Below are 25,042 nucleotides of genomic sequence, written 5' to 3' on the forward strand. Positions count from 1 at the left end.
GCTGAACCTCCTTGCCAACTGGCCAACAGACCCAGTTTGCTGCCCTCATGAACCCTCCGGAAGCATTACAGGACTCTGCAATGAAGTCTTTACATTTTCCATTCGAAGCTACCATCCTGCTGCCTTTGGCAACGGCCGAGGAGTTGCAGCAAGTTGGGGATGGAGGGAGGCGGATTGAGGGTCCACTCAAGTTTCAGCTGTGCCACATCACCTTGTCTCCTTAACCCCAGTATACCCTGCAACGATGGCGTCAGCCTCGGAGTGTGGCTGAAGTGTGCGGCCCGAGAACCCCGGCCTACATAGGAGACGGTGAGTGGCAGAGTTGTCGGGTTCTGGCCGAGGTGCCACTAACTTTGTGCACTGTTGTTTGGTTTGGTTTTGTTTATTGTAGCTGACTAAGAGAGAACAGCCCGGTGATGGCAGGAGCTTCCTGGACGGTGAGGCCACCTTCTTTTATGCCTGAGGTAGATTTGCATCCCTGGATGTCCAAGAGATAAGTTGAGGGGGTGAAAGCAGAGTGTCAGGTCAGGGCTTCCCAGGAGGGAACATTGAGCCAGCTTCAGAGATGGGGATGTCTAAGAAGGGGCCCCTTAGGCCCCATAAAGGGAAAGTATCACTTTTGATTAAAACGCTTATGTGTGCAGAGCAGTCCTGGTGCGTGTCATGTCACTTGTCTGTTGTGCGTTCTGTCTCATTTAGGCATCTTGTCTCATGTATTTAGTCTTAGCCCTTCAATGTGCTTGCAGCCATTCTTCCTGCTGAGAGTTTTCTCTCCTTGTTGCATCCCCTTGTTTGTCATCTCCTGTGTCACGGGTACCTGCATGGGTTTGGCCCAGAGCTGCTATGCCCTGCTGCATAGCCTGGCCTATAGTTGTAATAGGACAGGGCCCCGGTACTTGAGATTTATTATGTAGGGTGTAGTTTGACCTCAAGATGTTATTCCTAGACTGACACAGGATGGCTGGAGCTGTGAAGTTATCATGCAGCCCTTTGACTTTTTACATCACTTTCTTTCAGATGCAGATGGGTTAAATCCATGGCAGAGCGCCCCCCCACTAGTTGAGGGGGTTCCCACAGGAAGGTCAGTCACTGTTTGTGTTTGCAGGGCAAGTGTGAATGGTGGCAATGTTCCAGCATTGTTCTTTGTTTTTAGGAGGTAAAGCTGGATAGCAGCAGTCAAGGTCAAGTGAGCATGGTAAGCAGTGACTGGTGGAAAGAAAAAGTTGTTAATCCTTGGGTGCCAAGTTCTGGTACACCTCTAAGCATCCACAATCATTTGTGTGTTTTAGGTGGTCCACTTGTATTATGCTGAAGCACCTCCATGACCGGCCAACAGACACGGTCTGCCACCCTTGTGAGCTCTTCAGAAGCATTACGGGACTCTGCGACGGAGCCTTTACCTTTTCCATTCAAAGGTGCTGTCCAGGCACCCTTTGGCAACGGCCGGGTAGTTGTGGTGAGTCAGGGAGGGAGGAAGAGTGAGGGTCTGCTCAAGTTTCAGTAATGCTGCATCACCTTGTCTCCTCTTAACCCAGGAATATGTGGCGACGATGGCGTCGGCCTCGGAGCACGGCCAAAGCGTGCGGCCCGAGAACCCTGGCCTTCTTAGGGGATGGTGAGCGGTGGAATTGTTGGGTTCTGGCCGAGGTGCCACTAAGTTTGTGCACTGATGTTTGGTTTGGTTTTGTTTATTGTAGCTGACTAAGAGAGATCAGCCCAGTGATGGCAGGAGCTTCCTGGATGGTGAGGTGGCCTTTTTTTGTGCCCGAGGAGGATTTGCATCCCTGCACGTCTGAGAGATAAGTCGAGGGGGTGAAAGCAGAGTGTCGGGTCGGGGCTTGCCGGGAGGGAATATTGAGTCTGCTTCAGAGATGGGGATGTCTAAGAAGGGGCCCCTTAGGCCCCATGAAAGGAAAGCCTCACTTTTGATCACAAGGCCGAGGTGAGCCAGGCAGAGCAGACCCAGTGCATGTCATGTCACTTGTCTATTGTGCGCCCTGTCTCTTTTGGGCATCTCATGTCTTCTGTCTTAGCTCTTCAATGTGCTTGTGGTTATTCTTCTCACTGAGAGTTTTCTCTCCTCATCCGTTCACCTCGTTTGTGATCTCCTGTGTCACAGGTGCCTGCATGGGTTTGGTCTGGAGCTGCTCTGCCCTGCTGCACAGTCTGGCCTATAGTGTGTTAGTTGTAATAGGACAGGGCCCCGGGACTTGATATTTATGTAGGGTGTAATTTGGCCTCTAGATGATATTCCTAGATTGACACAGGATGCCTGGAGCTGTTAAGTTATCATGCAGCACTTTGACTTTTGTCATCACTTTCTTTCAGATGCAGATGGGTTAAATCTGTGGCAGAGCGCCCCCCACCGGTTGAGGGGGATTCCTGCAGGAAGGTCAGTCACTGTTTGTGTTTCCTCAGCAAGTGTAAACTGGTGGCTTTGTTACAGCATTGTTCTTTGTCTTTGTTCTTAGGAGGTAAAGCCAGATCTCGGCAGTCAAGGTCAAGTGAATGAGGTAAGAAGAAAGTGGAAAGTGGAAAGAACCACTTGGTATTCCTTGGGTGCCAAGTTCTGGTACAGCTCTAAGCATCCATTGTCATTTGTGTGTTTCAGGTGGTCTGCTTGTGTTCTCTGAAACTCCATGACCGGCAGACCCGGCTCGCCACCCTTGTGAGCCCTCTGAAAGTATTATGGGACTTTTTGACCATGCCTTCACCTTTTTCCATTCGAAGGGTCTTTCTGAGCAGCCTTTAGCAATGGCTGGGGAGCTGCAGCATGTTGGGGAGGGAGGAGGAATGAGGGTCTGCTCAAGTCTCAGCAATGCCACATCACCTTATCTCCTCCTAATCCAGGTATACCCTGCAATGACAGTGTCAGCCTTGGAGCGTGGCCAGAGTGTGCAGCCCGAGGACCCTGGCCCTATTAGGAGACGGTGAGTAGCAGAATTGTCGGGTTTTGGCTGAGGTGCCACTAAGCTAATGTACTGATGTTGGGTTTGGGGTTTTTTTGTAGCTGATTGAGAGAGAACAGCCCAGTGACTGCAGGATCTTCCAGGACGGCAAGGTGGCCTTCTTTTGTGCCCGAGGCAGATTCACATCCCCAGGCGTCTGAGAGATAAGTCGAGGCTTGTGACCCACAGAGGGGGTGACATCAGGTTGTTGAGTTGGGACTCGCCGGGAGGGATTTTTGAGTCAGATTTGGAGGTGGGGATACCCAAGAAGGGGCCCCTTAGGCCAACATAAAGGGAAAATCTTGCTTTTGATCACAATGCCAAGGTATACAGGGCAGAGCAGTCCTGGTGCATGTCACTTGTCTAGTGTGTGTTCTGTCTTTTGGCCATCTTGTGTCACAGGTGTTTTGCCTTAGCCCTTTGAGATGCTTATTGCAAATGCTGGGCGTTACTCTTAGCATCTCTGTTCTTGGTGTTCCTCAGTGTGGTGCTGATACCATTGATCCTTTGACTCTTGAGCTTGGAGCTGCATCAGAATCGCATCTCTTTAGCAGTGTTGAATCAGGTGTCTTTTCAGGTCTTGTTCTGAGCTGCATTGACAGCTATGCACCACAACAATCCACTAAAGGGGATGAGGACTTGCGAAAATACAAAGATAGCTAGAGGATTCCACCCGTACAACTCAGGCATCCATTTTTGCGGTTCTTGGATAAAGCCTTTGTGTTAGCATCCTCTTCTGCCAGGGTTCTTGGAGCCCTGTTGGCTCACTGTCAGTCTCACCTAAGTCATCTCATTCCTCATTCTCTTGGTCCTTGTGATCATCTAGCCCAGAGTTTTCCCTCCTTGTTGTGTCCCTCATTTGTCATCTCCTGTGTCACGGGTGCCTGAGTGGGTTTGGCCCAGAGCTGCTCTGCCCTGATGCACACTCTGCTGTATGGGTGTAATAGAACAAGGCCTGTGGGCTTGTAATTTGTGATGTAGGGTGTAGTTTGCCCTCTAGATGGTATTCTGAGATTGTCACAAGATGGCTGGAGCTGTTAAGTTCCCATGCAGCACTTTGAATATTGTCCTCAGTTTCTTTCTGATGCAGATGGATTAAGTCCGTGGCTGAGTGCCCCTGTACCAGTTAAGGGGGCTCCCGCAGGAAGGTCAGTCACTGTTTGTCTTTGCAGTGCAAGTGTAAATGGTGGCTGTGTTACAGCATTGTTCTTTGTGTTTGTTCTTAGGAGGTAAAGCTAGATTTCAGCAGTCAAGGTCAAGTGAATAAGGTAAGAAGTCACTGGTGGTAAGAACCACTTGTTATGCCTTGGGTGCCAAGTTCTGGTACAGCTCTAAGCATCCATTGTCATTTGTGTGTTTCAGGCAGTCACCTTGTATTACATCAAAACCTCTCGCTGACCGGCTGACAGACCCGGCTTGCCACCCTTGTGACCCCTCGAGAAGTATTACGGGACTCTGCAATGAAGCCTTTACCTTCTCCATGTGAAGGTACTGTCTGGGTAGCCTTTGGCAACGGCCAAGTAGTTGCAGTGAGTTGTGGAGGGAGGGAGGAGTGAGGGCCCCCTCAAGTTTTGGCAGTATCGCATCACCTTGTCTCCTCTTAACCCCAGTATACCCTGCGACAATGGTGATGGCGTTGGCCTCGGAGCTTGGCCAAAGCGTGTGGCCCGAGGACCCCGGCCTTTTTAGGAGACGGTGAGTGGCAGAATTGACAGGTTTTGGCTGAGGTGCCTCTAAGTTCATGCACTGATGTCTGTTTTGTTTTGTTTATTGTAGTTCATCAAGAGATAAGCAGCCCGATGAAGGCGTGAGCTTCCTGCATGGTGAGGTGGCCTTCTTTTGCACCCGAGGCAGATTGACATCCTCAGACATCCAAGAGATAAGTCGTGGCCTGTGACCCACAGAGGGAGTGAAAGCTGGGCGTTGAGTTGGGACTCACCAGGAGGTATTTTTGAGTCAGATTTGGAGGTGGGGATACCCAAGAAGGGGTATCCCTTAGGCCCCATAAAGCTTAAGTCTTGCTTTTGATCACAGTGTTGAGGTGTGCAGGGCAGAGCAGGCCTGGTACATGTCACCTGTCTATTGTGCGTTCTCTGTCTTTTGTGCATCTCGTGTCACAGGTCTTTTGCCTTAGCCCTTTGAGATGCTTATCGCAAACGCTGGGCATTATTCTTAGCATCTCTGTTCTTGGTGTTCCTCAGTGTGGTGCCGATACCATTGATCCTTTGACTCGTGAGCTTGGAGTCGCATCAGAATCGCGTCTCTCTTCAGTGACGTTGAGTCGGGTGTCTTTTCAGGTCTTGTTCGGAGCTGCATCGACAGCTGTGCACTGCAACAATCCATTATAGGGCATGAGGACTTTTAATAATGTGAAGATAGCTGGAGGATTCCACCCGTCCAATTCTCGGGCATCCGTCTTTGCGGTTCTTGGAATAAGCCCTTCTGTTATCATCCTCCTCTGCCAGGGTTCTTGCAGCCTCGTTGGCTCACCGTCGGTCTCGCCGTGGTCATCTCATTCCTCATTTGCTCGGTCCTTGTGATCATCTAGCCTAGAGTTTTCTCTCCTTGTTGTGTCCCCTTGTTTTGTCATCTTCTGTGTCACGGGTGCCTGAGTGGGTTTGGCCCAGAGCTGCTCTGCCCTGATGCATACTGTGGAGTATGGGTGTAATAGAACAAGGCCTGGGGCTGTGGAATTTGTGGTGTAGGTTGTAGTTTGGCCTCAAGATGGTATTCCTAGACTGATACAGGATGGCTGGAGCTGTGAAGTTCTAATGCAGCTCTTTGACTTTTGTCATCACTTTCTTGCAGATGCAGACGGATTAAATCTGCGGCAGAGCGCCCCATACCGTGTGAGGGGGTTCCCACCTGAAGGTTGGTCACTGTTTGTCTTTGCAGGGCAAACATAAATGGTGGCTGTGTTACAGGATTGTTCTTTGTCTTTGTTCTTAGGCGGTAAAGCCAGATCTTAGCAGTCAAGGTCAAGTGAATGAGGTAAGAAGTCACTGGTGGAAAGAACCACTTGTTATGCCTTGGGTGCCAAGTTCGGGTACAGCTCTAAGCATCCATTGTCATTTGTGTGTTTCAGGTAGTACCCTTGTATTACACCGAACTACTCGCCGACTGGCTGATGGACCTGTGTTGCTGCCCTCGTGCGTCCTCTGCAAGCATCATGGGACTCTGCGATGAAGCCTTTACCTTTTCCATGTGAAGGTACCGTCCCGGTAGCCTTTGGCGACGGCCGAGGAGTTGCGGCAAGTCGGGGAGGGAGGGTGGGGGAGCGAGGGTCCACTCAAGTTTCACCAGTCCCGCATCACCTCCTCTCCTCTTAACTCAGGTATACCCTGCGGTGACGGTATCGGCCTCGGGGCGTGGCCGAAGCGTGTGGTCCGAGTTCCCCGGCCTTCTTAGGAGACGGTGAGTAGTGGAACTGTTGGGGGCTTGGCCAATGTGCCACGAAGTTCCTGTACTGATGTTTGGTTTTCCTTTTTGTAGCCGTCTAAAAGACAAAAGCCCGGCGATGGTAGGAGCTTCCAGGATGGTGAGGCGGTCTTCTTTTGCGTCCCAGGTGGATTCACGTCTCAGGACGTCTGAGAGATAAGTCAAGGGGATGAAATCGGAGTATCTAGTCGGGCCTCGCCGGGAGGGATTTTTGCGTCAGCTTTGGAGATGGGGAAACCCAAGAAGGGGCCCCTTAGCCCGCATAAAGTGAAAGTCTCACATTTGATGACAATGCTGAGGTGCGCAGGGCAGAGCAATCGCAGTGCATGTTGTGTCACTTGTCTATAGTGCATGCCATGTCTTTTGGGTGTCCTGTGTCACAGGTCTTTTGCCTTAGCCCTTTGATGTGCTTGCAGTCATGCTTTCCACCCTGAGTTCTCTCTCCTTGTTGTATCCTCTCGTTTGTCATCTCCTCTGTCATGGGTGCCTGCATGGGTTTGGCCCAGAGCTGCTCTGCCCTGCTGCATACCCTGGCATATCGGTGTAATAGAACAAGGCTTGGGGACTTGAAATTTGTAATGTAGGGTGCAGTTTGTCCTCTAGATGATATTTCTAGATTGTCAGAAGATGGCTGGAGCTGTGAAGTTCTCATGCAGCCCTTTGACTTTTGTCATCACTTTCTTGCAGATGCAGACGGATTAAATCCGTGCCAGAGCGCCCTATACCGGGTGAGGGGGTTCCCCCAGGAAGGTCAGTCACTGTTTGTGTTTCCTCAGCAAGTGTAACTGGTGGCTTTGTTACAGCATTGTTCTTTGTCTTTGTTCTTAGGCGGTAAAGCCAGATCTCGGCAGTCAAGGTCAAGTGAATGAGGTAAGAAGTCACTGGTGGAAAGAACCACTTGGTATTCCTTGGGTGCCAAGTTCTGGTACAGCTCTAAGCATCCACTGTCATTTGTGTGTTTCAGGCGGTCCCCTTGTATTACACTGAAACCCCTCACCGACTGGCTGATGGACCTGGCTCGCTGCCCTCGTGAGTCCTCCGCAAGTATCATGGGACTCTGCGATGAAGCCTTTACCTTTTCCATGCGACGGTACCGTCTGGGTAGCCTTCAGCAACGGCCGAGGAGTTGCAGCATGTCGGGGAGGGAGGAGGAACAAGGGTCCACTCAAGTTTTAGCAATGCTGCATAACCTCTTCTCCACTCAACCCAGGTATACCCTGCAATGATGGCGTCGGCCTTGGAGCGCGGCCAGAGCGTGCGGCCTGAGGACCCGGGCTCTCTTAGTGGACGGTGAGTAGTGGAATTGTTGGGTTTTGGCTGACATGCCACTAAGCTCATATACTGATGTTTGGTTGTCTTTATTGTAGCTGACTGAGAGACAACAGCCTGGCAATGGCAGGAGCTTCTGGGCCGGCGAGAGGCCGCCTTCTTTTGCATCCCAGGAAGCTTCACATCCCCAGATGTCCGAGAGATAAGTTAAGGGATATGACCCACGGAGGGAATGAAAGCAGGGTGTCGGGCCGGGGCTTGCTGGGAGGGAGTTTTGAGTCAGCTTTGGAGATGGGGATGTCCAAGAAGGGGCCCCTTAGCCCGCTTAATGGGAAAGCCTCACATTTGATCGCAATGCTGAGGTGCGCAGGGCAGAGCAATCGCAGTGCATGTTGTGTCACTTGTCTATAGTGCATGCCGTGTCTTTTGGGCATCTTGTGTCACAGGTCTTTTGCCTTAGCCCTTTGATGTGCTTGCAGTCATGCTTTCCACCCTGAGTTCTCTCTCCTTGTTGTATCCTCTCATTTGTCCTCTCCTCTTTCATGGGTGCCTGCATGGGTTTGGCCCAGAGCTGCTCTGCCCTGCTGCATACCCTGGCATATCGGTGTAATAGAACAAGGCTTGGGGACTTGATATTTGTAATGTAGGGTGCAGTTTGTCCTCTAGATGATATTTCTAGATTGTCAGAAGATGGCTGGAGCTGTGAAGTTCTCATGCAGCCCTTTGACTTTTGTCATCACTTTCTTGCAGATGCAGATGGATTAAATCCGTGCCAGAGCGCCCTATACCGGGTGAGGGGGTTCCCCCAGGAAGGTCAGTCACTGTTTGTGTTTCCTCAGCAAGTGTAACTGGTGGCTTTGTTACAGCATTGTTCTTTGTCTTTGTTCTTAGGAGGTAAAGCCAGATCTCGGCAGTCAAGGTCAAGTGAATGAGGTAAGAAGTCACTGGTGGAAAGAACCACTTGGTATTCCTTGGGTGCCAAGTTCTGGTACAGCTCTAAGCATCCACTGTCATTTGTGTGTTTCAGGCGGTCCCCTTGTATTACACTGAAACCCCTCACCGACTGGCTGATGGACCTGGCTCGCTGCCCTCGTGAGTCCTCCGTGAGTATCATGGGACTCTGCGATGAAGCCTTTACCTTTTCCATGCGAAGGTACCGTTTGGGTAGCCTTCAGCAACGGCCGAGGAGTTGCAGCATGTCGGGGAGGGAGGAGGAACAAGGGTCCACTCAAGTTTCAGCAATGCTGCATAACCTCGTCTCCACTCAACCCAGGTATACCCTGCGATGATGGCGTCGGCCTTGGAGCACGGCCAGAGCGTGCGGCCTGAGGACCCGGGCTCTCTTAGTGGACGGTGAGTAGTGGAATTGTTGGGTTTTGGCTGACATGCCACTAAGCTCATATACTGATGTTTGGTTGTCTTTATTGTAGCTGACTGAGAGACAAGAGCCTGGCAATGGCAGGAGCTTCTGGGCCGGCGAGAGGCCGCCTTCTTTTGCATCCCAGGAAGATTCACATCCCCAGATGTCCGAGAGATAAGTTGAGGGATATGACCCACGGAGGGAATGAAAGCGGGGTGTCGGGCCGGGGCTTGCTGGGAGGGAGTTTTGAGTCAGCTTTGGAGATGGGGATGTCCAAGAAGGGGCCCCTTAGCCCGCATAATGGGAAAGCCTCACATTTGATCGCAATGCTGAGGTGCGCAGGGCAGAGCAATCGCAGTGCATGTTGCGTCACTTGTCTATTGTGCATGCCGTGTCTTTTGGGCATCTTGTGTCACAGGTCTTTTGCCTTAGCCCTTTGATGTGCTTGCAGTCATGCTTTCCACCCTGAGTTCTCTCTCCTCATTGCATCCCCTCTTTTGTCGTCCCCTGTGTCACGGGTGCCTGCATGGGATGGCCCAGAGCTGCTCTGCCCTGCTGCATACTCTGGCATATAGGTGTAATAGAACAAGGCCCAAGGCCTTTAAATCTGTAATGTATGGTGTAGTCTGGCCTCTAGATGATATTCCTAGATTGTCCCAAGATGGCTGGAGCTGTGAAGTTCTCATGCAGCCCTTTGACTTTTGTCATCACTTTCTTGCAGATGCAGACAGATTAAATCCGTGGCAGAGCGCCCCATACCGGGTGAGGGGGTTTCCTGCAGGAAGGTCAGTCACCGTTTGTTTGCTGGGGCAAGTGTAATTGGTGGCTGTGTTACAGCATCGTTCTTTGTCTTTGTTTTTAGGAGGTAATGCCAGATCTCAGCAGTCAAAGTCGAGTTAGTGAGGTAAGTGGTGACCGGTGTACTGAACTGGTTGTTATTGTTTCGATGCCTAGTTCTGTCACTCTAAGCTTTAAGCATCCATTGTCATTTGTGTGCTTTAGGCAGTCCCCATGTATTATGGTGAAACTCCTTGCCAACTGGCTGATGGACCTGGCTCGCCGCTGTTGTTAGCCCACCAGAAGTATTACAGGACTCTGTGATGAAGCCTTTACCTTTTCCATTTGAACGTGCCGTCCAGGTTGCCTTCGGCAACGGCCGAGTAGTTGCAGTGAGTTGCGGAGGGAGGGAGGAGCGAGGGCCCACTCAAGTTTCGGCAATGCCGCATCACCTCGTCTCCTCTTAACCCAGGTATACTCTGTGACGATGACGATGGCGTTGGCCTCAGAGTGTGGCCAAAGCGTGCGGCCTGAGGAGGCCAGCCTTTTTAGGAGACGGTGAGTGGCAGAATTGACAGGTTTTGGCTGAGGTGCCACTAAGTTCATGCACTGATGTTTGTCTGGTTTTCTTTATTGTAGCTGACTAAGAGAGAACCAGCCCGGTGAAGGCACGAGCTTCCCGCATGGTGATGCAGCCTTCTTTTGCACCCGAGGCAGATTGACATCCCCAGACATCCAAGAGATAAGTTGAGACCTGTGACCCACAGTAGGGGTGAAAGCGGGGTGTTGAGTTGGGCCTCACCAGGAGGTATTTTTGAGTCAGATTTGGAGGTGGGGATACCCAAGAAGGGGCCCCTTAGGCCCCATAAAGCTTAAGTCTTGCTTTTGATCACAGTGCCGAGGTGCGCAGGGCAGAGCAGGCCTGGTACATGTCACCTGTCTATTGTGCGTTCTCTGTCTTTTGTGCATCTCGTGTCACAGGTCTTTTGCCTTAGCCCTTTGAGATGCTTATCGCAAATGCTGGGCATTATTCCTAGCGTCTCTGTTCTTGGTGTTCCTCAGTGTGGTGCCGATACCATTGATCCTTTGACTCGTGAGCTTGGAGGTGCATCAGGATCACGTCTCTCTTCAGCGAGGTTGAGTCGGGTGTCTTTTCAGGTCTTGTTCTGAGCTGCATTGTCAGCTGTGCCCTGCAATGATCCATTATAGAGGATGAAGGCTTGTAAGAATGTGGAGATAGCTGGAGGATTCCACCCGTCCCATTCTCGGGCATCCATCTTTGCGGTTCTTGGAATAAGCCCTTCTGTTATCATCCTCCTCTGCCAGGGTTCTTGCAGCCTCGTTGGCTCACCGTCGGTCTCGCCGTGGTCATCTCATTCCTCATTTGCTCGGTCCTTGTGATCATCTAGCCTAGAGTTTTCTCTCCTTGTTGTGTCCCCTTGTTTGTCATCTTCTGTGTCACGGGTGCCTGAGTGGGTTTGGCCCAGAGCTGCTCTTCCCTGATGCATACTGTGGAGTATGGGTGTAATAGGACAAGGCCTGGGGCTGTGGAATTTGTGGTGTAGGTTGTAGTTTGGCCTCAAGATGGTATTCCTAGACTCATACAGGATGGCTGGAGCTGTGAAGTTCTAATGCAGCTCTTTGACCTTTGTCATCACTTTCTTGCAGATGCAGACGGATTAAATCTGCGGCAGAGCGCCCCATACCGTGTGAGGGGGTTCCCACCTGAAGGTCGGTCACTGTTTGTCTTTGCAGGGCAAACATAAATGGTGGCTGTGTTACAGGATTGTTCTTTGTCTTTGTTCTTAGGAGGTAAAGCCAGATCTTAGCAGTCAAGGTCAAGTGAATGAGGTAAGAAGTCACTGGTGGAAAGAACCACTTGTTATGCCTTGGGTGCCAAGTTCTGGTACAGCTCTAAGCATCCATTGTCATTTGTGTGTTTCAGGTAGTCCCCTTGTATTACACCAAACTCCTCGCCGACTGGCTGACGGACCTGTGTTGCTGCCCTCGTGAGTCCTCCGCAAGTATCATGGGACTCTGCGATGAAGCCTTTACCTTTTCCATGTGAAGGTACCGTCCCGGTAGCCTTTGGCGACGGCCGAGGAGTTGCGGCAAGTCGGGGAGGGAGGGTGGGGGAGCGAGGGTCCGCTCAAGTTTCACCAGTCCCGCATCACCTCCTCTCCTCTTAACTCAGGTATACCCTGCGGTGACGGTATCGGCCTCGGGGCGTGGCCAAAGCGTGTGGTCCGAGTTCCCCGGCCTTCTTAGGAGACGGTGAGTAGTGGAACTGTTGGGGGCTTGGCCAATGTGCCACGAAGTTCCTGTACTGATATTTGGTTTTCTTTATTGTAGCCGTCTAAAAGACAAAAGCCCGGCGATGGTAGGAGCTTCCAGGATGGTGAGGCGGTCTTCTTTTGCGTCCCAGGTGGATTCACGTCTCAGGACGTCTGAGAGATAAGTCAAGGGGATGAAATCGGAGTATCGAGTCGGGCCTCGCCGGGAGGGATTTTTGCGTCAGCTTTGGAGATGGGGAAACCCAAGAAGGGGCGCCTTAGCCCGCATAAAGTGAAAGTCTCACATTTGATGACAATGCTGAGGTGCGCAGGGCAGAGCAATCGCAGTGCATGTTGTGTCACTTGTCTATAGTGCATGCCGTGTCTTTTGGGTGTCCTGTGTCACAGGTCTTTTGCCTTAGCCCTTTGATGTGCTTGCAGTCATGCTTTCCACCCTGAGTTCTCTCTCCTTGTTGTATCCTCTCGTTTGTCATCTCCTCTTTCATGGGTGCCTGCATGGGTTTGGCCCAGAGCTGCTCTGCCCTGCTGCATACCCTGGCATATCGGTGTAATAGAACAAGGCTTGGGGACTTGAAATTTGTAATGTAGGGTGCAGTTTGTCCTCTAGATGATATTTCTAGATTGTCAGAAGATGGCTGGAGCTGTGAAGTTCTCATGCAGCCCTTTGACTTTTGTCATCACTTTCTTGCAGATGCAGACGGATTAAATCCGTGCCAGAGCGCCCAATACCGGGTGAGGGGGTTCCCTCAGGAAGGTCAGTCACTGTTTGTGTTTCCTCAGCAAGTGTAACTGGTGGCTTTGTTACAGCATTGTTCTTTGTCTTTGTTCTTAGGAGGTAAAGCCAGATCTCGGCAGTCAAGGTCAAGTGAATGAGGTAAGAAGTCACTGGTGGAAAGAACCACTTGGTATTCCTTGGGTGCCAAGTTCTGGTACAGCTCTAAGCATCCACTGTCATTTGTGTGTTTCAGGCGGTCCCCTTGTATTACACTGAAACCACTCACCGACTGGCTGATGGACCTGGCTCGCTGCCCTCGTGAGTCCTCTGCAAGTATCATGGGACTCTGCGATGAAGCCTTTACCTTTTCCATGCGACGGTACCGTCTGGGTAGCCTTCAGCAACGGCCGAGGAGTTGCAGCATGTCGGGGAGGGAGGAGGAACAAGGGTCCACTCAAGTTTCAGCAATGCTGCATAACCTCGTCTCCACTCAACCCAGGTATACCCTGCGATGATGGCGTCGGCCTTAGAGCGCGGCCAGAGCGTGCGGCCTGAGGACCCGGGCTCTCTTAGTGGACGGTGAGTAGTGGAATTGTTGGGTTTTGGCTGACATGCCACTAAGCTCATATACTGATGTTTGTCTTTATTGTAGCTGACTGAGAGACAACAGCCTGGCAATGGCAGGAGCTTCTGGGCCGGCGAGAGGCCGCCTTCTTTTGCATCCCAGGAAGATTCACATCCCCAGATGTCCGAGAGATAAGTTGAGGGATATGACCCACGGAGGGAATGAAAGCGGGGTGTCAGGCCGGGGCTTGCTGGGAGGGAGTTTTGAGTCAGCTTTGGAGATGGGGATGTCCAAGAAGGGGCCCCTTAGCCCGCATAATGGGAAAGCCTCACATTTGATCGCAATGCTGAGGTGCGCAGGGCAGAGCAATCGCAGTGCATGTTGCGTCACTTGTCTATTGTGCATGCCGTGTCTTTTGGGCATCTTGTGTCACAGGTCTTTTGCCTTAACCCTTTGATGTGCTTGCAGTCATGCTTTCCACCCTGAGTTCTCTCTCCTTGTTGTATCCTCTCGTTTGTCATCTCCTCTGTCATGGGTGCCTGCATGGGTTTGGCCCCGAGCTGCTCTGCCCTGCTGCATACCCTGGCATATCGGTGTAATAGAACAAGGCTTGGGGACTTGAAATTTGTAATGTAGGGTGCAGTTTGTCTTCTAGATGATATTTCTAGATTGTCAGAAGATGGCTGGAGCTGTGAAGTTCTCATGCAGCCCTTTGACTTTTGTCATCACTTTCTTGCAGATGCAGACGGATTAAATCCGTGCCAGAGCGCCCTATACCGGGTGAGGGGGTTCCCCCAGGAAGGTCAGTCACTGTTTGTGTTTCCTCAGCAAGTGTAACTGGTGGCTTTGTTACAGCATTGTTCTTTGTCTTTGTTCTTAGGAGGTAAAGCCAGATCTTAGTAGTCAAGGTCTAGTGAATGAGGTAAGAAGTCACTGGTGGAAAGAACCACTTGGTATTCCTTGGGTGCCAAGTTCTGGTACAGCTCTAAGCATCCACTGTCATTTGTGTGTTTCAGGCGGTCCCCTTGTATTACACTGAAACCCCTCACCGACTGGCTGATGGACCTGGCTCGCTGCCCTCGTGAGTCCTCTGCGAGTATCATGGGACTCTGCGATGAAGCCTTTACCTTTTCCATGCGAAGGTACTGTCTGGGTAGCCTTCAGCAACGGCCGAGGAGTTGCAGCATGTCGGGGAGGGAGGAGGAACAAGGGTCCACTCAAGTTTCAGCAATGCTGCATAACGTCGTCTCCACTCAACCCAGGCATACCCTGCGATGATGGCGTCGGCCTTGGAGCGCGGCCAGAGCGTGCGGCCTGAGGACCCGGGCTCTCTTAGTGGACGGTGAGTAGTGGAATTGTTGGGTTTTGGCTGACATGCCACTAAGCTCATATACTGATGTTTGGTTGTCTTTATTGTAGCTGACTGAGAGACAACAGCCTGGCAATGGCAGGAGCTTCTGGGCCGGCGAGAGGCCGCCTTCTTTTGCGCCCCAGGAAGATTCACATCCCCAGATGTCCGAGAGATAAGTTGAGGGATATGACCCACGGAGGGAATGAAAGCGGGGTGTCGGGCCGGGGCTTGCTGGGAGGGAGTTTTGAGTCAGCTTTGGAGATGGGGATGTCCAAGAAGGGGCCCCTTAGCCCGCTTAATGGGAAAGCCTCACATTTGATCGCAATGCTGAGGTGCGCAGGGCAGAGCAATCGCAGTGCATGTTGCGTCACTTGTCTATTGTGCATGCCGTGTCTTTTGGGCATCTTGTGTCACAGGTCTTTTGCCTTAGCCCTTTGATGTGCTTGCAGTCATGCTTTCCACCCTGAGTTCTCTCTCCTCATTGCATCCCCTCTTTTGTCGTTTCCTGTGTCACGGGTGCCTGCATGGAATGGCCCAGAGCTTCTCTGCCCTGCTGCATACTCTGGCATATAGGTGTAATAGAACAAGGCCCAAGGCCTTTAAATCTGTAATGTATGGTGTAGTCTGGCCTCTAGATGATATTCCTAGATTGTCCCAAGATGGCTGGAGCTGTGAAGTTCTCATGCAGCCCTTTGACTTTTGTCATCACTTTCTTGCAGATGCAGACAGATTAAATCCGTAGCAGAGCGCCCCATACCGGGTGAGGGGGTTTCCTGCAGGAAGGTCAGTCACCGTTTGTTTGCGGGGCAAGTGTAACTGGTGGCTGTGTTACAGCATCGTTCTTTGTCTTTGTTTTTAGGAGGTAAAGCCAGATCTCAGCAGTCAAAGTCGAGTTAGTGAGGTAAGTGGTGACCGGTGTACTGAACTGGTTGTTATTGTTTCGATGCCAAGTTCTGTCACTCTAAGCTTTAAGCATCCATTGTCATTTGTGTGCTTTAGGCAGTCCCCATGTATTATGGTGAAACTCCTTGCCAACTGGCTGATGGACCTGGCTCGCCGCTGTTGTTAGCCCGCCAGAAGTATTACAGGACTCTGTGACGAAGCTTTTACCTTTTCCATTTGAACGTGCCGTCCAGGTTGCCTTCGGCAACGGCCGAGTAGTTGCAGTGAGTTGCGGAGGGAGGGAGGAGCGAGGGCCCACTCAAGTTTCGGCAATGCCGCATCACCTCGTCTCCTCTTAACCCAGGTATACTCTGTGACGATGACGATGGCGTTGGCCTCAGAGTGTGGCCAAAGCGTGCGGCCTGAGGAGGCCAGCCTTTTTAGGAGACGGTGAGTGGCAGAATTGACAGGTTTTGGCTTAGGTGCCACTAAGTTCATGCACTGATGTTTGTCTGGTTTTCTTTATTGTAGCTGACTAAGAGAGAACCAGCCCGGTGAAGGCACGAGCTTCCCGCATGGTGATGCGGCCTTCTTTTGCACCCGAGGCAGATTGACATCCCCAGACATCCAAGAGATAAGTTGAGACCTGTGACCCACAGTAGGGGTGAAAGCGGGGTGCCGAGTTGGCACTCACCAGGAGGTATTTTTGAGTCAGATTTGGAGGTGGGGATACCCAAGAAGGGGCCCCTTAGGCCCCATAAAGCTTAAGTCTTGCTTTTGATCACAGTGCCGAGGTGCGCAGGGCAGAGCAGGCCTGGTACATGTCACCTGTCTATTGTGCGTTCTCTGTCTTTTGTGCATCTCGTGTCACAGGTCTTTTGCCTTAGCCCTTTGAGATGCTTATCGCAAACGCTGGGCATTATTCTTAGCGTCTCTGTTCTTGGTGTTCCTCAGTGTGGTGCCGATACCATTGATCCTTTGACTCGTGAGCTTGGAGGTGCATCAGGATCACGTCTCTCTTCAGCGAGGTTGAGTCGGGTGTCTTTTCAGGTCTTGTTCTGAGCTGCATTGTCAGCTGTGCCCTGCAATGATCCATTAAAGAGGATGAAGGCTTGTAAGAATGTGAAGATAGCTGGAGGATTCCACCCGTCCCATTCTCGGGCATCCATCTTTGCGGTTCTTGGAATAAGCCCTTCTGTTATCATCCTCCTCTGCCAGGGTTCTTGCAGCCTCGTTGGCTCACCGTCGGTCTCGCCGTGGTCATCTCATTCCTCATTTGCTCGGTCCTTGTGATCATCTAGCCTAGAGTTTTCTCTCCTTGTTGTGTCCCCTTGTTTGTCATCTTCTGTGTCACGGGTGCCTGAGTGGGTTTGGCCCAGAGCTGCTCTTCCCTGATGCATACTGTGGAGTATGGGTGTAATAGGACAAGGCCTGGGGATGTGGAATTTGTGGTGTAGGTTGTAGTTTGGCCTCAAGATGGTATTCCTAGACTGATACAGGATGGCTGGAGCTGTGAAGTTCTAATGCAGCTCTTTGACCTTTGTCATCACTTTCTTGCAGATGCAGACGGATTAAATCTGCGGCAGAGCGCCCCATACCGTGTGAGGGGGTTCCCACCTGAAGGTCGGTCACTGTTTGTCTTTGCAGGGCAAACATAAATGGTGGCTGTGTTACAGGATTGTTCTTTGTCTTTGTTCTTAGGAGGTAAAGCCAGATCTTAGCAGTCAAGGTCAAGTGAATGAGGTAAGAAGTCACTGGTGGAAAGAACCACTTGTTATGCCTTGGGTGCCAAGTTCTGGTACAGCTCTAAGCATCCATTGTCATTTGTGTGTTTCAGGTAGTCCCCTTGTATTACACCGAACTCCTCGCCGACTGGCTGACGGACCTGTGTTGCTGCCCTCGTGAGTCCTCCGCAAGTATCATGGGACTCTGCGATGAAGCCTTTACCTTTTCCATGTGAAGGTACCGTCCCGGTAGCCTTTGGCGACGGCCGAGGAGTTGCGGCAAGTCGGGGAGGGAGGGTGGGGGAGCGAGGGTCCGCTCAAGTTTCACCAGTCCCGCATCACCTCCTCTCCTCTTAACTCAGGTATACCCTGCGGTGACGGTATCGGCCCCGGGGCGTGGCCAAAGCGTGTGGTCCGAGTTCCCCGGCCTTCTTAGGAGACGGTGAGTAGTGGAACTGTTGGGGGCTTGGCCAATGTGCCACGAAGTTCCTGTACTGATATTTGGTTTTCTTTATTGTAGCCGTCTAAAAGACAAAAGCCCGGCGATGGTAGGAGCTTCCAGGATGGTGAGGCGGTCTTCTTTTGCGTCCCAGGTGGATTCACGTCTCAGGACGTCTGAGAGATAAGTCAAGGGGATGAAATCGGAGTATCGAGTCGGGCCTCGCCGGGAGGGATTTTTGCGTCAGCTTTGGAGATGGGGAAACCCAAGAAGGGGCGCCTTAGCCCGCATAAAGTGAAAGTCTCACATTTGATGACAATGCTGAGGTGCGCAGGGCAGAGCAATCGCAGTGCATGTTGTGTCACTTGTCTATAGTGCATGCCGTGTCTTTTGGGTGTCCTGTGTCACAGGTCTTTTGCCTTAGCCCTTTGATGTGCTTGCAGTCATGCTTTCCACCCTGAGTTCTCTCTCCTTGTTGTATCCTCTCGTTTGTCATCTCCTCTTTCATGGGTGCCTGCATGGGTTTGGCCCAGAGCTGCTCTGCCCTGCTGCATACCCTGGCATATCGGTGTAATAGAACAAGGCTTGGGGACTTGAAATTTGTAATGTAGGGTGCAGTTTGTCCTCTAGATGATATTTCTAGATTGTCAGAAGATGGCTGGAGCTGTGAAGTTCTCATGCAGCCCTTTGACTTTTGTCATCACTTTCTTGCAGATGCAGGCAGATTAAATCCGTGGCAGAGCGCCCCATACCGGGTGAGGGGGTTTCCTGCAGGAAGGTCAGTCACCGTTTGTTTGTGGGGCAAGTGTAACTGGTGGCTGTGTTACAGCATCGTTCTTTGTCTTTGTTTTTAGGAGGTAATGCCAGATCTCAGCAGTCAAAGTTGAGTTAGTGAGGTAAGTGGTGACCTGTGTACTGAACCGGTGGTTATTGTTTTGATGCCAAGTTCTGTCACTCTAAGCTTTAAGCATCCATTGTCATTTGTGTGCTTTAGGCAGTCCCCATGTATTATGGTGAAATTCCTTGCCAACTGGCTGATGGACCTGGCTCGCCGCTGTCGTTAGCCCTCCGGAAGTATTACAGGACTCTGTGACGACGCCTTTACCTTTTCCATTTGAACGTGCCGTCCAGATTGCCTTCGGCAACGGCCAGGTAGTTGCAGTGAGTTGCAGAGGGAGGGAGGAGCGAGGGCCCACTCAAGTTTCGGCAATGTCGCATCACCTCGTCTCCTCTTAACCCAGGTATACTCTGTGACGATGACGATGGCGTCGGCCTCAGAGCGTGGCCAAAGCGTGCGGCCTGAGGAGGCCAGCCTTTTTAGGAGACGGTGAGTGGCAGAATTGACAGGTTTTGGCTGAGGTGCCACTAAGATCATGCACTGATGTTTGTCTGGTTTTCTTTATTGTAGCTGACTAAGAGAGAACCAGCCCGGTGAAGGCACGAGCTTCCCGCATGGTGATGCGGCCTTCTTTTGCACCCGAGGCAGATTGACATCCCCAGACATCCAAGAGATAAGTTGAGACCTGTGACCCACGGTAGGGGTGAAAGCAGGGTGCCGAGTTGGCACTCACCAGGAGGTATTTTTGAGTCAGATTTGGAGGTGGGGATACCCAAGAAGGGGCCCCTTAGGCCCCATAAAGCTTAAGTCTTGCTTTTGATCACAGTGCCGAGGTGCGCAGGGCAGAGCAGGCCTGGTACATGTCACCTGTCTATTGTGCGTTCTCTGTCTTTTGTGCATCTCGTGTCACAGGTCTTTTGCCTTAGCCCTTTGAGATGCTTATCGCAAACGCTGGGCATTATTCTTAGCGTCTCTGTTCTTGGTGTTCCTTAGTGTGGTGCCGATACCATTGATCCTTTGACTCGTGAGCTTGGAGGTGCATCAGGATCACGTCTCTCTTCAGCGAGGTTGAGTCGGGTGTCTTTTCAGGTCTTGTTCTGAGCTGCATTGTCAGCTGTGCCCTGCAATGATCCATTAAAGAGGATGAAGGCTTGTAAGAATGTGAAGATAGCTGGAGGATTCCACCCGTCCCATTCTCGGGCATCCATCTTTGCGGTTCTTGGAATAAGCCCTTCTGTTATCATCCTCCTCTGCCAGGGTTCTTGCAGCCTCGTTGGCTCACCGTCGGTCTCGCCGTGGTCATCTCATTCCTCATTTGCTCGGTCCTTGTGATCATCTAGCCTAGAGTTTTCTCTCCTTGTTGTGTCCCCTTGTTTGTCATCTTCTGTGTCACGGGTGCCTGAGTGGGTTTGGCCCAGAGCTGCTCTTCCCTGATGCATACTGTGGAGTATGGGTGTAATAGGACAAGGCCTGGGGATGTGGAATTTGTGGTGTAGGTTGTAGTTTGGCCTCAAGATGGTATTCCTAGACTGATACAGGATGGCTGGAGCTGTGAAGTTCTAATGCAGCTCTTTGACTTTTGTCATCACTTTCTTGCAGATGCAGACGGATTAAATCTGCGGCAGAGCGCCCCATACCGTGTGAGGGGGTTCCCACCTGAAGGTCGGTCACTGTTTGTCTTTGCAGGGCAAACATAAATGGTGGCTGTGTTACAGGATTGTTCTTTGTCTTTGTTCTTAGGAGGTAAAGCCAGATCTTAGCAGTCAAGGTCAAGTGAATGAGGTAAGAAGTCACTGGTGGAAAGAACCACTTGTTATGCCTTGGGTGCCAAGTTCTGGTACAGCTCTAAGCATCCATTGTCATTTGTGTGTTTCAGGTAGTCCCCTTGTATTACACCGAACTCCTCGCCGACTGGCTGACGGACCTGTGTTGCTGCCCTCGTGAGTCCTCCGCAAGAATCATGGGACTCTGCGATGAAGCCTTTACCTTTTCCATGTGAAGGTACCGTCCCGGTAGCCTTTGGCGACGGCCGAGGAGTTGCGGCAAGTCGGGGAGGGAGGGTGGGGGAGCGAGGGTCCGCTCAAGTTTCACCAGTCCCGCATCACCTCCTCTCCTCTTAACTCAGGTATACCCTGCGGTGACGGTATCGGCCCCGGGGCGTGGCCAAAGCGTGTGGTCCGAGTTCCCCGGCCTTCTTAGGAGACGGTGAGTAGTGGAACTGTTGGGGGCTTGGCCAATGTGCCACGAAGTTCCTGTACTGATATTTGGTTTTCTTTATTGTAGCCGTCTAAAAGACAAAAGCCCGGCGATGGTAGGAGCTTCCAGGATGGTGAGGCGGTCTTCTTTTGCGTCCCAGGTGGATTCACGTCTCAGGACGTCTGAGAGATAAGTCAAGGGGATGAAATCGGAGTATCGAGTCGGGCCTCGCCGGGAGGGATTTTTGCGTCAGCTTTGGAGATGGGGAAACCCAAGAAGGGGCGCCTTAGCCCGCATAAAGTGAAAGTCTCACATTTGATGACAATGCTGAGGTGCGCAGGGCAGAGCAATCGCAGTGCATGTTGTGTCACTTGTCTATAGTGCATGCCGTGTCTTTTGGGTGTCCTGTGTCACAGGTCTTTTGCCTTAGCCCTTTGATGTGCTTGCAGTCATGCTTTCCACCCTGAGTTCTCTCTCCTTGTTGTATCCTCTCGTTTGTCATCTCCTCTTTCATGGGTGCCTGCATGGGTTTGGCCCAGAGCTGCTCTGCCCTGCTGCATACCCTGGCATATCGGTGTAATAGAACAAGGCTTGGGGACTTGAAATTTGTAATGTAGGGTGCAGTTTGTCCTCTAGATGATATTTCTAGATTGTCAGAAGATGGCTGGAGCTGTGAAGTTCTCATGCAGCCCTTTGACTTTTGTCATCACTTTCTTGCAGATGCAGACGGATTAAATCCGTGCCAGAGCGCCCTATACCGGGTGAGGGGGTTCCCCCAGGAAGGTCAGTCACTGTTTGTGTTTCCTCAGCAAGTGTAACTGGTGGCTTTGTTACAGCATTGTTCTTTGTCTTTGTTCTTAGGAGGTAAAGCCAGATCTTAGTAGTCAAGGTCTAGTGAATGAGGTAAGAAGTCACTGGTGGAAAGAACCACTTGGTATTCCTTGGGTGCCAAGTTCTGGTACAGCTCTAAGCATCCACTGTCATTTGTGTGTTTCAGGCGGTCCCCTTGTATTACACTGAAACCCCTCACCGACTGGCTGATGGACCTGGCTCGCTGCCCTCGTGAGTCCTCTGCGAGTATCATGGGACTCTGCGATGAAGCCTTTACCTTTTCCATGCGAAGGTACTGTCTGGGTAGCCTTCAGCAACGGCCGAGGAGTTGCAGCATGTCGGGGAGGGAGGAGGAACAAGGGTCCACTCAAGTTTCAGCAATGCTGCATAACGTCGTCTCCACTCAACCCAGGCATACCCTGCGATGATGGCGTCGGCCTTGGAGCGCGGCCAGAGCGTGCGGCCTGAGGACCCGGGCTCTCTTAGTGGACGGTGAGTAGTGGAATTGTTGGGTTTTGGCTGACATGCCACTAAGCTCATATACTGATGTTTGGTTGTCTTTATTGTAGCTGACTGAGAGACAACAGCCTGGCAATGGCAGGAGCTTCTGGGCCGGCGAGAGGCCGCCTTCTTTTGCGCCCCAGGAAGATTCACATCCCCAGATGTCCGAGAGATAAGTTGAGGGATATGACCCACGGAGGGAATGAAAGCGGGGTGTCGGGCCGGGGCTTGCTGGGAGGGAGTTTTGAGTCAGCTTTGGAGATGGGGATGTCCAAGAAGGGGCCCCTTAGCCCGCTTAATGGGAAAGCCTCACATTTGATCGCAATGCTGAGGTGCGCAGGGCAGAGCAATCGCAGTGCATGTTGCGTCACTTGTCTATTGTGCATGCCGTGTCTTTTGGGCATCTTGTGTCACAGGTCTTTTGCCTTAGCCCTTTGATGTGCTTGCAGTCATGCTTTCCACCCTGAGTTCTCTCTCCTCATTGCATCCCCTCTTTTGTCGTTTCCTGTGTCACGGGTGCCTGCATGGAATGGCCCAGAGCTTCTCTGCCCTGCTGCATACTCTGGCATATAGGTGTAATAGAACAAGGCCCAAGGCCTTTAAATCTGTAATGTATGGTGTAGTCTGGCCTCTAGATGATATTCCTAGATTGTCCCAAGATGGCTGGAGCTGTGAAGTTCTCATGCAGCCCTTTGACTTTTGTCATCACTTTCTTGCAGATGCAGACAGATTAAATCCGTAGCAGAGCGCCCCATACCGGGTGAGGGGGTTTCCTGCAGGAAGGTCAGTCACCGTTTGTTTGCGGGGCAAGTGTAACTGGTGGCTGTGTTACAGCATCGTTCTTTGTCTTTGTTTTTAGGAGGTAAAGCCAGATCTCAGCAGTCAAAGTCGAGTTAGTGAGGTAAGTGGTGACCGGTGTACTGAACTGGTTGTTATTGTTTCGATGCCAAGTTCTGTCACTCTAAGCTTTAAGCATCCATTGTCATTTGTGTGCTTTAGGCAGTCCCCATGTATTATGGTGAAACTCCTTGCCAACTGGCTGATGGACCTGGCTCGCCGCTGTTGTTAGCCCGCCAGAAGTATTACAGGACTCTGTGACGAAGCTTTTACCTTTTCCATTTGAACGTGCCGTCCAGGTTGCCTTCGGCAACGGCCGAGTAGTTGCAGTGAGTTGCGGAGGGAGGGAGGAGCGAGGGCCCACTCAAGTTTCGGCAATGCCGCATCACCTCGTCTCCTCTTAACCCAGGTATACTCTGTGACGATGACGATGGCGTTGGCCTCAGAGTGTGGCCAAAGCGTGCGGCCTGAGGAGGCCAGCCTTTTTAGGAGACGGTGAGTGGCAGAATTGACAGGTTTTGGCTTAGGTGCCACTAAGTTCATGCACTGATGTTTGTCTGGTTTTCTTTATTGTAGCTGACTAAGAGAGAACCAGCCCGGTGAAGGCACGAGCTTCCCGCATGGTGATGCGGCCTTCTTTTGCACCCGAGGCAGATTGACATCCCCAGACATCCAAGAGATAAGTTGAGACCTGTGACCCACAGTAGGGGTGAAAGCGGGGTGCCGAGTTGGCACTCACCAGGAGGTATTTTTGAGTCAGATTTGGAGGTGGGGATACCCAAGAAGGGGCCCCTTAGGCCCCATAAAGCTTAAGTCTTGCTTTTGATCACAGTGCCGAGGTGCGCAGGGCAGAGCAGGCCTGGTACATGTCACCTGTCTATTGTGCGTTCTCTGTCTTTTGTGCATCTCGTGTCACAGGTCTTTTGCCTTAGCCCTTTGAGATGCTTATCGCAAACGCTGGGCATTATTCTTAGCGTCTCTGTTCTTGGTGTTCCTCAGTGTGGTGCCGATACCATTGATCCTTTGACTCGTGAGCTTGGAGGTGCATCAGGATCACGTCTCTCTTCAGCGAGGTTGAGTCGGGTGTCTTTTCAGGTCTTGTTCTGAGCTGCATTGTCAGCTGTGCCCTGCAATGATCCATTAAAGAGGATGAAGGCTTGTAAGAATGTGAAGATAGCTGGAGGATTCCACCCGTCCCATTCTCGGGCATCCATCTTTGCGGTTCTTGGAATAAGCCCTTCTGTTATCATCCTCCTCTGCCAGGGTTCTTGCAGCCTCGTTGGCTCACCGTCGGTCTCGCCGTGGTCATCTCATTCCTCATTTGCTCGGTCCTTGTGATCATCTAGCCTAGAGTTTTCTCTCCTTGTTGTGTCCCCTTGTTTGTCATCTTCTGTGTCACGGGTGCCTGAGTGGGTTTGGCCCAGAGCTGCTCTTCCCTGATGCATACTGTGGAGTATGGGTGTAATAGGACAAGGCCTGGGGATGTGGAATTTGTGGTGTAGGTTGTAGTTTGGCCTCAAGATGGTATTCCTAGACTGATACAGGATGGCTGGAGCTGTGAAGTTCTAATGCAGCTCTTTGACCTTTGTCATCACTTTCTTGCAGATGCAGACGGATTAAATCTGCGGCAGAGCGCCCCATACCGTGTGAGGGGGTTCCCACCTGAAGGTCGGTCACTGTTTGTCTTTGCAGGGCAAACATAAATGGTGGCTGTGTTACAGGATTGTTCTTTGTCTTTGTTCTTAGGAGGTAAAGCCAGATCTTAGCAGTCAAGGTCAAGTGAATGAGGTAAGAAGTCACTGGTGGAAAGAACCACTTGTTATGCCTTGGGTGCCAAGTTCTGGTACAGCTCTAAGCATCCATTGTCATTTGTGTGTTTCAGGTAGTCCCCTTGTATTACACCGAACTCCTCGCCGACTGGCTGACGGACCTGTGTTGCTGCCCTCGTGAGTCCTCCGCAAGTATCATGGGACTCTGCGATGAAGCCTTTACCTTTTCCATGTGAAGGTACCGTCCCGGTAGCCTTTGGCGACGGCCGAGGAGTTGCGGCAAGTCGGGGAGGGAGGGTGGGGGAGCG

General features: G+C 51.5%; 2 long non-coding RNA genes across 2 annotated transcripts; both read left to right on the forward strand.

Annotated features, from left to right (window-relative positions):
- The first annotated feature begins 18,861 nt into the window (after positions 1-18,861).
- LOC138113055 (uncharacterized) lies at positions 18,862-20,263 on the forward strand. The gene is made up of 4 exons (XR_011151988.1): positions 18,862-18,914; positions 19,004-19,089; positions 19,171-19,277; positions 20,200-20,263. It is a non-coding gene; the product is annotated as an uncharacterized lncRNA (long non-coding RNA).
- A 246-nt stretch (positions 20,264-20,509) lies between these two features.
- Positions 20,510-20,938, forward strand: LOC138113278 (uncharacterized). The gene is made up of 3 exons (XR_011152086.1): positions 20,510-20,601; positions 20,726-20,805; positions 20,884-20,938. It is a non-coding gene; the product is annotated as an uncharacterized lncRNA (long non-coding RNA).
- The last annotated feature ends 4,104 nt before the right edge of the window (positions 20,939-25,042 follow it).

Source organism: Aphelocoma coerulescens, chromosome 7 (assembly GCF_041296385.1).
Source record: "Aphelocoma coerulescens isolate FSJ_1873_10779 chromosome 7, UR_Acoe_1.0, whole genome shotgun sequence".
Classification (NCBI taxonomy): Eukaryota; Metazoa; Chordata; class Aves; order Passeriformes; family Corvidae; genus Aphelocoma; species Aphelocoma coerulescens.